The sequence below is a fragment of the Bufo bufo genome, chromosome 8 (genome assembly GCF_905171765.1).
Source record: "Bufo bufo chromosome 8, aBufBuf1.1, whole genome shotgun sequence".
Classification (NCBI taxonomy): domain Eukaryota; kingdom Metazoa; phylum Chordata; class Amphibia; order Anura; family Bufonidae; genus Bufo; species Bufo bufo.
In genome coordinates this window covers 116,604,660-116,617,326 of record NC_053396.1, presented here as the reverse complement: position 1 = coordinate 116,617,326, position 12,667 = coordinate 116,604,660, and positions in this window count along the sequence as shown.

Sequence of the window (12,667 nt, the reverse complement as noted above, 5' to 3'; positions counted from 1 at the left end):
GTGTGAGGCACAATATGACACATAAAGAGCAGCCAGCGCCTGTGGTGTAATCACTTCCCCGCCCGGCCCAGCACACAATGCTCTCACAACGCAACCAATGGATTATCAGCCATTATTGTATTAGTCCTTTCACACGAAGGCCCCCCCCCCAAAGGGTTAATAGGAAGCGCTATGTGCTGAGGAAGATGGGGCGGAGGCGGTTTTCCCGCATGCGCAGTGGGTAACCTCTTCCCCGAGGCAGTAACAGCGGCGCGGTTATAAACATGAAGTGGCGGATGACTACACGGTGATGGAGGTCACTCGGCTGCGCTACAAGTGCGCAGTAATTCCTGGTGACACGGGGTCCAGGCCAGAAGCGGCTGTGGTGACGCTGCCGAGCTAATGGCGTCTGTTTTTATTTCGCGGCCACCATGGCGGCGGCTCCCTGTTGCCTACGTGCAGTTCTGAAAAGGGAGGGTCTCTAAACCGGAAGAAGAACGCGAGAGCAGCGGGCGCCTCATCCACAAGTCCCTAAAGCTTTAATAAAGTCTGTTGTATACAAATGTATACACAAAGCAGAGGATTACAGTACACAAGTCACGAGGGCTGGGAAATGGCGCATGTGCATGATACAACATGGCATTTTACTCAAAAAAATATGCGCACAGTAGTAAGCCTCTCCGCTTTCTATGGGCCCAGCATGTGCCTGAGGACATGTTCCACCGTTGTAATCGTTTTCAGTAAGATATTTGGTTGCAAAAACTTGGGAGATTTATCAAAACTGGTGTAAAGTAGAACTGGCTTAGTGGCTGATCGCAACCAATCAGATTCCACCTTTCATTTTTCAGAGCTCCTTTGGAAAATGAAAGGTAGAATCTGATTGGTTGCTATGGGCACCTAAGCCAGTTCTACTCTTCACCAGTTTTGATAAATTCCTCCCCCATGTCTTTACTTTGGTAAATTCTCTGTCAGCTATACAGTATAGGACACCGTGACACAAGACTAAGGTTACATTCACACCACTGTAGTGTTTTGCGGATCCGTAGGTTGCGGACGCACATGGCCGCCTTCTATCATAGAAAATGCCAATTCTTGCGGACAAGAATAGGACATGCTCTATATTTTTTGCAGGGCTGCGAAACGGAACTACGCACGTGGACAGCACGCGTCCGCATCTTTTGCGGCCCCATTAAAGTGAATGGGTCTGCATCCAAGCCGCAAAAACTGCGGCTTGGATGCCGACCGAAACAATGGTCGTGTGCATGAGGCCTTATATGATGTCGATCCTCCTCAGCAGAATGTAGTGCAGAAAATGAACTTATTTACAGTACAAGCAAGGTGGATGAAACTGTAGAAAAACTGAAGGTTAAAGGGCTTCTGTCACCCCCAAAACACATTTTTCATTTTTGGGCTTGTTAAAATCCTTATTGGATGACTATTCCCTCTATAGGGCTCTTACCTTGGTCTGTGGCTTTGTTTCATAAAAAATCGATCTTTTAAAATATGCAAATGACTTCACTACCAGCAAGTAGGGCGTCTACTTGCTGGTAGCCGCGGCAAGAAACCGCCCCCTCCTCCTGTTGATTGACAGGCCAGCGAGCGCTCTCCTCCTCCGGCTGGCCCTGTCAATCAACAGGAGGAGGGGGCGGTTTCTTGCCGCGGCTACCAGCAAGTAGACGCCCTACTTGCTGGTAGTGAAGTCATTTGCATATTTTAAAAGATCGATTTTTAATGAAACAAAGCCACAGACCAAGGTAAGAGCCCTATAGAGGGAATAGTCATCCAATAAGGATTTTAACAAGCCCAAAAATGAAAAATGTGTTTTGGGGGTGACAGAAGCCCTTTAAACCGACTTTGGTTTTCAGCAATGTAAAGGTATACTTTCTAACATCCCAGATCCAGCGGAACAGTCCAGGATTTTGGTGGAGGTCCTGGGAAGGCTAAGTTAGCCCCACTTTTAACTGTATGTGCGTCCTAAGGATACAAATACAGTTTAATGGAGAGGTGAAGCTCGTCCCCTGCGTGGGAGCACTAGGGGTACATAATTACTGCATGGGAGCACTAGGGGTACATAATTACTGCGTGGGAGCACTAAGGGTACATAATTACTGCATGGGAGCACTAAGGGTACATATTTACTGCATGGGAGCACTAAGGGTACATAATTACTGCGTGGGAGCACTAGGGGTACATAATTACTGCGTGGGGGCACTAAGGGTACATAATTACTGCGTGGGAGCACTAAGGGTACATAATTACTGCGTGGGAGCACTAAGGATACATAATTACTGCGTGGAGGCACTAAGGGTACATAATTACTGTGTGGGAGCACTAAGGGTACATAATTACTGTGTGGGGGCACTAAAGGTACGTAATTACTGTTTGGGAGCACTAAGGGTACATAATTACTGCGTGGGAGCACTAAGGGTACATAATTACTTTGTGGGGGCACTAAGGGTACATAATTACTGCGTGGGAGCACTAAGGGTACATAATTACTGTGTGGGGGCACTAAGGGTACATAATTACTGCGTGGGGGCACTAAGGGTACATAATTACTGCGTGGGGGCACTAAGGGTACATAATTACTGCGTGGGAGCACTAAGGGTACATAATTACTGCGTGGAGGCACTAAGGGTACATAATTACTGCGTGGGGGCACTAAGGGTACATAATTACTGCGTGGGAGCACTAAGGGTACATAATTACTGCGTGGGAGCACTAAGGATACATAATTACTGCGTGGGAGCACTAGGGGTACATAATTACTGCGTGGGAGCACTAAGGATACATAATTACTGCGTGGGAGCACTAAGGGTACATAATTACTGTGTGGAGGCACTAAGGGTACATAATTACTGCGTGGAGACACTAAGGATACATAATTACTGCGTGGGAGCACTAAGGGTACATAATTACTACGTGGGAGCACTAAGGATACATAATTACTGCGTGGGAGCACTAAGGATACATAATTACTGCGTGGGAGCACTAAGGATACATAATTACTGCGTGGGAGCACTAGGGGTACATAATTACTGCGTGGGAGCACTAAGGATACATAATTACTGCGTGGGAGCACTAAGGATACATAATTACTGCGTGGGAGCACTAAGGATACATAATTACTGCGTGGGGGCACTAAGGGTACATAATTACTGCGTGGGAGCACTAAGGGTACATAATTACTGCGTGGAGGCACTAAGGGTACATAATTACTGTGTGGGGGCACTAAGGGTACATAATTACTGCGTGGGAGCACTAAGGGTACATAATTACTGCGTGGGAGCACTAAGGGTACATAATTACTGCGTGGGAGCACTAAGGATACATAATTACTGCGTGGGAGCACTAAGGGTACATAATTACTGCGTGGAGACACTAAGGGTACATAATTACTGCGTGGGAGCACTAAGGATACATAATTACTGCGTGGGAGCACTAAGGATACATAATTACTGCGTGGGAGCACTAAGGGTACATAATTACTGCGTGGGAGCACTAAGGATACATAATTACTGCGTGGGAGCACTAAGGGTACATAATTACTGCGTGGAGACACTAAGGGTACATAATTACTGCGTGGGAGCACTAAGGCCCCTTTCACACAGGCGAGTTTTCCGCACGGGTGCAATGCGTGAGTTGAACGCATTTCACCTGCACTGAATCCGGACCTATTCATTTCTATGGGGCTGTGCACATGAGCGGTGATTTTCACGCATCACTTGTGCGTTGCGTGAAAATCGCAGCAAGCTCTATTTTGTGCGTTTTTTCATGCAACGCAGGCCCCATAGAAGTGAATGGGGCTGCGTGAAAATCGCAAGCATCCGCAAGCAAGTGCGGATGCAGTGCGATTTTCACGCACGGTTGCTAGGAGACCATCGGGATGGAGACCCGATCATTATTATTTTCCCTTATAACATGTTTTTTTTTGTATGAAGATGCTGCGGTGCTTCGTGAGCGCCGCAGTCTCTTCCCAGGCCATATGACATCTGCAGACTAAAATTAAATACCCCAAATTGGCTACTAAACTGAAAAATTTGGTCGCCAAATTTAAAATGCATATAATTATTATAAAAAAGACTTGGAGGAGAATACAGCACCACATACCTCTTACATCCAGGGACATCTCCTGTCATGTAGACCTTCTCTTTCCTCTTCTCCTCCGTTAGACAGCCATGACAAATTCTTTCAGCCGCATCTTGTCTCCACAGAGTTTATAACACAGACACGTTAGATTTCTCAGTTTTTCTATCAACCTCCCCATCCTAGTGTCCCCACAGTGTGATCCTGCTGCCACTCCCAATACTGTGCCCGTGGTGCTCCCTAATGTCCCAGGTAAGGGTGTAGCGATAGGGGGTGCAGAGGTAGCAGTCGCTACCGGGCCCAGGAGCCTGAAGGGGCCCATAGACCCTTGTGCCACATAAGAAGACACTGGCATTATAGAAAGCGCATGCTGGTCAAGTTACCCCTCTGGCTGGAGGGAAGGGGTTAGGCAAAGAATTTGGTATGGTGGGGGTGAGGTTTTTGCCTAAGGCAGCACAAAGGCTATGTGCTTCCCTGACTACAAAGCACTGAGGGAAGGGGGGGCCCAAGCTGAACTCTAGCACCAGGCCCATGAGCCCATAGCTACGCCCCTGGACTAAACTGCTGAAAAAATAGTGCCCCTAATAGACATAATTGGGGTCATTTATCAAACTGGTGTAAAGTAGAACTAGATTTCCAAAAGAGCTGTCAAATATGAAAGGTAGAATCTGATTGGCTGCTATGGGGAACTAAGCCAGTTCTACTTTACACCAGTTTGATAAATTACCCCAAATGTCCCTATAGTGTCCACAGCAGCTATAATGTGCCCTAGAGTGCCCCAAGTAATAACATCCTATATTGTGCACCAGGCAATAATCCCTGTATAGTGTCCCTAAAAATAACAGAATTGCCCCTACAGTGCCTCCCCAATAGCAACGCCCCCACACAGTCATATCCCCCACACTGCCCCCACATAGTAATCACCTCATAGTAATTTGCCCCCACACAGTAATTTCCCCCAAACTGCCCCCATATAGTTGTTTGCCCCACACAGTAATTTCCGCCACACTGCCCCCACACTGCTCCACAAAGTAGTGTACCCCAGACTTCCCCCCACACAATAGTTTACCCCACACTGCTCCACAAAGTAGTGTACCCCAGACTGCAGCTTTCTTTTTTATGTAAGCACCATCCAGGCTTTAGGTTGATTGTACCTTGTGACAACCTCACGTGACACATGAATGTGATATTTGACAAAGACTACTGCGTGGGTTGAAATGCAACAGTTTACATCATGTTTTTGCCCCACATTTATTGTATACACATGATGTGTACGTTACACAGATGCCATACAGTGGCATCTGTCACCATACAGTGGCATCCGTCAGCATAGAGTTCCATACCTTAAAGGGGTTATCCAAAGTGTAAAACATGCCCCCACATGCCTAGGCTCATCAAATAGGTCATACTCACCCCACTCCCCAGCACCCGCATCTCCCTGTCGCACTGATCAAAACAACCGGCGACGGGGGGAGCAGCCAATAGCAGGCTGTGACGGGGATGGGCCTCCCTAGCATCGCGGGGAGATGCAGCTGCGGCCGTGCAGGGAGCAGGAGCTATGCAGGGGAGCGGGGTAAGTATAATCTATTTGAGGGGCCCAGGCATGTGGGGGCATGTTTTACACTTTGGATAACACCTTTAAGGTATACATTTTTTGATAGAATCTGCAGTATGGAACAGCGCGGTGTACTACGCATTTGCATCCTTTTGTTCCCAATGTACAGTCATGGCCAAAAGTTTTGAGAATTACATAAATATTGGAAAAGTTGCTGCTTAAGTTTTTATAATAGCAATTTGCATATACTCCAGAATGTTATGAAGAGTGATCAGATGAATTGCATAGTCCTTCTTTGCCATGAAAATTAACTTAATCCCAAAAAAACCTTTCCACTGCATTTCATTGCTGTCATTAAAGGACCTGCTGAGATCATTTCAGTAATCGTCTTGTTAACTCAGGTGAGAATGTTGACGAGCACAAGGCTGGAGATCATTATGTCAGGCTGATTGGGTTAAAATGGCAGACTTGACATGTTAAAAGGAGGGTGATGCTTGAAATCATTGTTCTTCCATTGTTAACCATGGTGACCTGCAAAGAAAAGCGTGCAGCCATCATTGCGTTGCATAAAAATGGCTTCACAGGCAAGGATATTGTGGCTACTAAGATTGCGCCTCAATCAACAATTTATAGGATCATCAAGAACTTTTAAGGAAAGAGGTTCAATTCTTGTTAAGAAGGCTTCAGGGCGTCCAAGAAAGTCCAGCAAGCGCCAGGATCGTCTCCTAAAAAGGATTCAGCTGCGGGATCGGAGTGCCACCAGTGCAGAGCTTGCTCAGGAATGGCAGCAGGCAGGTGTGAGCGCATCTGCACGCACAGTGAGGCGAAGAGTTTTGGAAGATGGCCTGGTGTCAAGAAGGGCAGCAAAGAAGCCACTTCTCTCCAAAAAAAACATCAGGGACAGATTGATCTTCTGCAGAAAGTATGGTGAATGGACTGCTGAGGACTGGGGCAAAGTCATATTCTCCGATGAAGCCTCTTTTCGATTGGGGCATCTGGAAAAAGGCTTATCCGGAGAAGAAAAGGTGAGCGCTACCATCAGTCCTGTGTCATGCCAACAGTAAAGCATCCTGAGACCATTCATGTGTGGGGTTGCTTCTCATCCAAGGGAGTGGGCTCACTCACAATTTTGCCCAAAAACACAGCCATGAATAAAGAATGGTACCAAAACACCCTCCAACAGCAACTTCTTCCAACAATCCAACAACAGTTTGGTGAAGAACAATGCATTTTCCAGCACGATGGAGCACCGTGCCATAAGGCAAAAGTGATAACTAAGTGGCTCGGGACCAAAACGTTGACATTTTGGGTCCATGGCCTGGAAACTCCCCAGATCTTAATCCCATTGAGAACTTGTGGTCAATCCTCAAGAGGCGGTGGACAAACAAAACCCATTAATTCTGACAAACTCCAAGAAGTGATTATGAAAGAATGGGTTGCTATCAGTCAGGAATTGGCCCAGAAGTTGATAGAGAGCATGCCCAGTCGAATTGCAGAGGTCCTGAAAAAGAAGGGCCAACACTGCAAATACTGACTCTTTGCATAAATGTCATGTAATTGTCGATAAAAGCCTTTGAAACGTATGAAGTGCGTGTAATTATATTTCACTACATCACAGAAACAACTGAAACAAAGATCTAAAAGCCGTTTAGCAGCAAACGTTGTGAAAACTAATATTTGTGTCATTCTCAAAACTTTTGGCCACGACTGTATATGTTAAATGTGGAACAAAAAAACATGATGTGAACAACCCCTAAGGTCTCATGCACATGAATGTATTTTCCTTTCGTGTCCGTTCCATTTTTTTTTTTTTGCAGACCGTATGCGGAACCATTCATTTCAATATGTCTGCAAAAAATAAAATAAAACGGAAGTTACCCCATATGAATTCCGTTTCCGTAAGTCCATTCTGCAAAATAGAACAGTACATCCTTGTCAGTACAAGGATGTATTTTTTGTGGATCCGTGTTTTGCGGACCGCAAAATACATGCGGTTGTGTGCATGAGCCCAAATAGTGTTAAAAGAGTTAATAAACAGGTAGATTTTTTTTTTTACGCCTGAAACTGGATTTTCAGATTTTCATGGGATATTGAGGTTCTGTGTTTTTCGAGTGTGCTGTAGACAACCTACTGCTTCACATACAAAAAATAGGTCTTGAGGTAGTACTGGATGAGCCTGCCAGTTGAACGAGAATCGATAATGTTAAAGGGGTTGTCTTCTCTGAGAAATTGGTGACATATTGCTAGGGTATGCCACCAATGTCATATAGATGCAGGTCCCACCTCTGGGACCCACTCCTATCTCCAGAAGAGGCCTCTGAAAGTGAAGTGAGAGTGCAGCATGTGCAGCATGCTTTCCATGAATTTCTATGGGAGTAGTGAAAAAAACCGAGCGAACATGCTCTGCTATTTTCAGAAGTCCCATTGAACTGAACAGCGTAAGCACGGCCACCTCTCCATTCACTTCTATGAGACTGCCGGAGATAACCGAGTCGGCATTCAGCTATTTTCAGCAGTCCCAAAGATCTGAATAGAGGGCAGCTACACCTGCAGGGCTGTACTGGAGATAGGTGCGGGTCCCAGAGATGGCACCAGCACCTATCTGATTTGGTGGCTAACGATATGCCACCAATGTCTCAGATGAGACAACCCCTTTAAGGTGCTTTCACTGTAGCATGACTTTATTACTGTTTTTCTGTTCTAGGAGCAGAACAAGGGAAAAAAAGGAAGTGCCAATCCCGGCCCATAACTGAAACTCACTTGCAGGGCTATTTTTACTGTGGTAAATTACCACAGCAGCTAGATGTTACACTGCTGTAAGGGGGCTTTCCCACATAGGTTTGTGCTGGAGTTTTTCTGCACTTTTGCGGTTTTTTTTGGTGCATTTTGTTTTTCAGTAAAACACCAGCTCCAGATGTTAGCTGAAGGTCTATTGGAAATGCGAAAAGCAGGACACACAAACATGTTTTTGCTACCGGTGTTTTTGTTAATTAGGTGGCATATAATGGGGGAGATTTATTGTCCCCCTACAGCTAGTTCCACATATGGGGAACAGCCTGCTGGAGCTCTCTCTGGTTCCATCCGTCAACGCCGACACTAGAGAGCATCAGCAGGCCTCGTATGTGAAACAAGCCTTAATTAGTTTAATGGTGAAAAAAGTTGCAAACTTTTCCCTATAGTGTGCAAGTACGTCCACCACTGATGTATGGCAGGGTGGTCTGTAACCATGGAAACTAGCAGTGTATAATGTGATGGAAAAATGAATCCAGCCAGCAAAGGAAGCAATATGGATAATAATACATTAATAAGTGGTTTGTATTAACTATTAACTTTTTCTACATAATAAATGCCATGCTGAAGTAACACAACCCCTTATTGTCACACAGCCGGTCAAAAACCGTACTTGTGACTATTTTTACGCCAAAACTCCCAAATTACCCCCATTGGGCCAGATTTATTATTTACATTTGCCACTGCATGTTTGCGACTTTTTAAATACCACTTGCACAAACATTTGGTGTATCTCCCCTTGCCTCTCCACTTTTCTGAGGGGGCGTGAAGAGAGAGGAGGCGGCCCTGCCATGTTTATCATCTTTTCTGATATAAAAGGTTGCCACACCAGGGCCTGCTGTAGATATCAGTATGGGTGCACGGGCTGCCGGATGCTATATCTAGTTATCATAGACTGTACGCCGCCAGTCTATGATAAATCTGGCCCTTTGTTTGCAAAGCGGCAAAAAACGCAGGTGTCCTTAAAAAAAAAAAAGGACAAGCGGTTATTTTGGGGGGTTTTAGTGTGATTTTCTGCATTTCTGATTATTTTTTGAAGGGGTTATCCATGTTCTCAAGCAGCCCCCCCATGTGCCACGCCTCTCACAGTTAATATGCTTACCCTGCTCCTTGTGCCGCTCCTGGTCCCCCCACTGCCGCTGCTGCTTCTCCCTGTACACAGAGGCTTGTCCCCGTCCCCGCCTGCCATTGGATGCTCCCCCCTACACCGGATGTTTTCATCCGTATACAGGGAGAAGCAGTAGCGGCGGTGCGGGAACCAGGAGCGGTGCGGGGAAGGTATATTACCTGTGAGGGGCCCGGCACATGGGGGGGGGGGCTGTTTGAGAACTTGGATAACCCCTTTAAATCCACTTTATGCCCTATATGCAAAAAAAAATTCTGCAGTTTTTCCATTGGAACATATAGGAATAGTTCTGCAATTTCTGCATGTGTTTAGATGACACATTTGAGACTAGGCTTGGTAGCTTCCTCTGTGTTCAATGACAGAAGGTCTGAACATATGATTCTGGATTATACGGTTTATAGTTGACAACCTAGTGGGAAAAATCAAACCTCTGTAGTTCACAGGACCTAGCACCATCCTGGGAAATAAGGTGGAGGTAATCTGTTTAGAAAGTCTATAGTAATTGCAGAGTAAACACAGGTACAGCAGCCATATATACTGTAAGTATAAAATGCTTGCACAATTTGCGGAAAAGTCCCTAGCAACTTCATGGAGGGCTGCCTGCCCAGTATTATTTGTTACCTCCTATAGACTGTAACATGCAGAGTTCTTTCTACGTTGATTTTATTGCCAGTGGTCTGAATATTTGCCATATGATCCAATTTTTATATCTATCTTTGCAAAGTGTGAAACTATCAAACAAGAACCAGTTTGAAACTGGACACTTGCCCATAGAAAACTATGCATTACATATATTAAAGAGGTTGTCCTGCCATATATGTTGATGACCTATCCTCAGGCTAGGTCATCAATATCTGATCGGCGGGGGTCCAGCACCCCGCCGATCAGCTGTTTGAAAAGGAGGTTGCCACTCCATGCGAGCACTGCTTCCTGTTCATTACACTGCACTTTGTCTCGGCGCAGTGTAATGAACAGGAAGTGCAGTGTAATACAGTACTCAGTGTAATTCAAGTGAATGGAGCAAGTGCCACGGCTCCACAGGAGACAACACGTAGTGTAAAGACGAGGAAGCGGCGCTCACATCAATGTAACAGGAAACATTGAAACATAAAATGTATCCACAAAAATGCTGGTATCCACCATTTTTTAAATAAAGGAAGGTTGGTTAACAGCAATGAGCACCTTTGCACTGAAATGTATAATTGTTTTTTTAATACTTTACACAAAATAAAAAGAATGCTGTTAATAAAAAGAGTTCTATTAATTAAAAGTGATCATAAAGTCATAAATGCTCCAAAATGGTATCAATAAAAACTACAGATTGCTCTTCAAAAATGAAGCCCTCAGATAACTCCGTAGATGTAACCATAAAAAAGGTTATGGGGGGGGGGCAGAATTTGGCGATGCTTTTTAGTATTAAATAAGAAAAATGACATAAATGTGGTATTGCTAAAATCAGACTGACCAGGAGAATGAAGGTAACAGGTCACTTTAATAAAAATGAAACCCATAAAACTATGATAGAATTGCACTATTTTTCCAATTTCATCCCATTTGGAATTTTTTTCAGGCTTCCCACTACCTTGTATGCAATATTAAATAGTGCCATTAACAAGTGCAATTTGTCCCACAAAATAGCAAGCCATCATACAGCTATGCGAACAGAAAAATAAAAAAATTACGGCTCCAGGAAGGCAGGGAGTGAAAATCGCATGGTCCAGGAGGGGTTTACCAACTTTCTAAGAATATGACCACATGGCGCTGCACCTTCAGTTCTTCATGGCCATTTAATTAGAGCCCGCTGCACCCCTTTTTAGCCAGTCGGTTCTTGAATGCAGAATGGTCGCGTCACACGCCGTGTGGTTGTACCCTTAAACAGGTTGTCCACTTTCTGGTTATAGTTGGCCAATGTATTTGTGAGGTGATTATATGGTACTTACTACTATAACCTTTGTTGAAATTCTGTGCCATTTTCTATATTTCATAAGGTATGCCCCCTTGTTTGCCAAGTCTTTTGTGCTGTCCACACAGAGGTACTGTCCATAAAATGGATGCGGATGGAGGGTCATGTGACCAGACAAATCACCTCCATATGATGTCTCCTCCATTAAAATACACTACACCTGCCCTCTGTACCTGCGCTGTTGGGAGTTTACTGCAGGTGCAGTGTGTTTGAATGGAGAAGACCTCACATGGAGGTGATTTGCCTGGTCACATGACTTTTTATCAGCAGCCATCTTATGGACAAGACCTTTGTGTGAACAGAACAAGAGATCTGATAAACAAGGGAACACACCTTATGGAATATGAAAAGCGGTACAGAGTATCAACAAAGGCAATATTAATAAGTGTGATATAACCATCTTGCAAACAAACTGGTCGACAAAAACCAGAAAATTACCAACCCCTTAACCCTTTGGATACCGGAGGTTTTTTCGTTTTTGCATTTTCATTTTTCTTCCCTATATTCTTTGGGCCATAACTGTTTTATTTTTCACAAATCCATATGAGGGCTTATTTTTCGAGGGGGAAATTGTACTTTTATAATGCCACCATTTAATATGGCATACAATGTAGTGGGAAGCAGGGAAAAAAATTCCAAATGGGGTGGAATTGGAAAAAAATAATTGCAATTCCTCCACTGTTTTACGGGTTTTGTCCCTACAGTGTTCCCTTTGCAGCTAAACTGACCCATGCCCTTAATTCTCTGGTTTAGTTCGATTACAACGATACCACATATGTATAGTTTTTTTTTATGTCTAAATACTGTAAAAATAAATTAAAACTTTGAAAAAATATTTTTTTTACATCACCATATTCTGACCCACATAACTTTTTTATAGTTATATCTACTTAGCTGTATGGGGGCTAATTTGTTGCAGAACGATATGTAGTTTTTATTTATACCATTTTGGAGTGTGTGTGAATTTTTGATCACATTGTATTACATTTTTTTGGGTAAGAGAAGCGATGAAAAAATGGCGAATCAGCCATTCGCCATATAGGAAAAATATTTTTATATTTTAATAGCACGGGAGTTTTTGGACGCGGTGATACCCATGATGTTTATATTTTTAAATTTATTATTTTTTTATTCTACGGAAAGGGGGGCAATTTTTCATTTTTTTTTA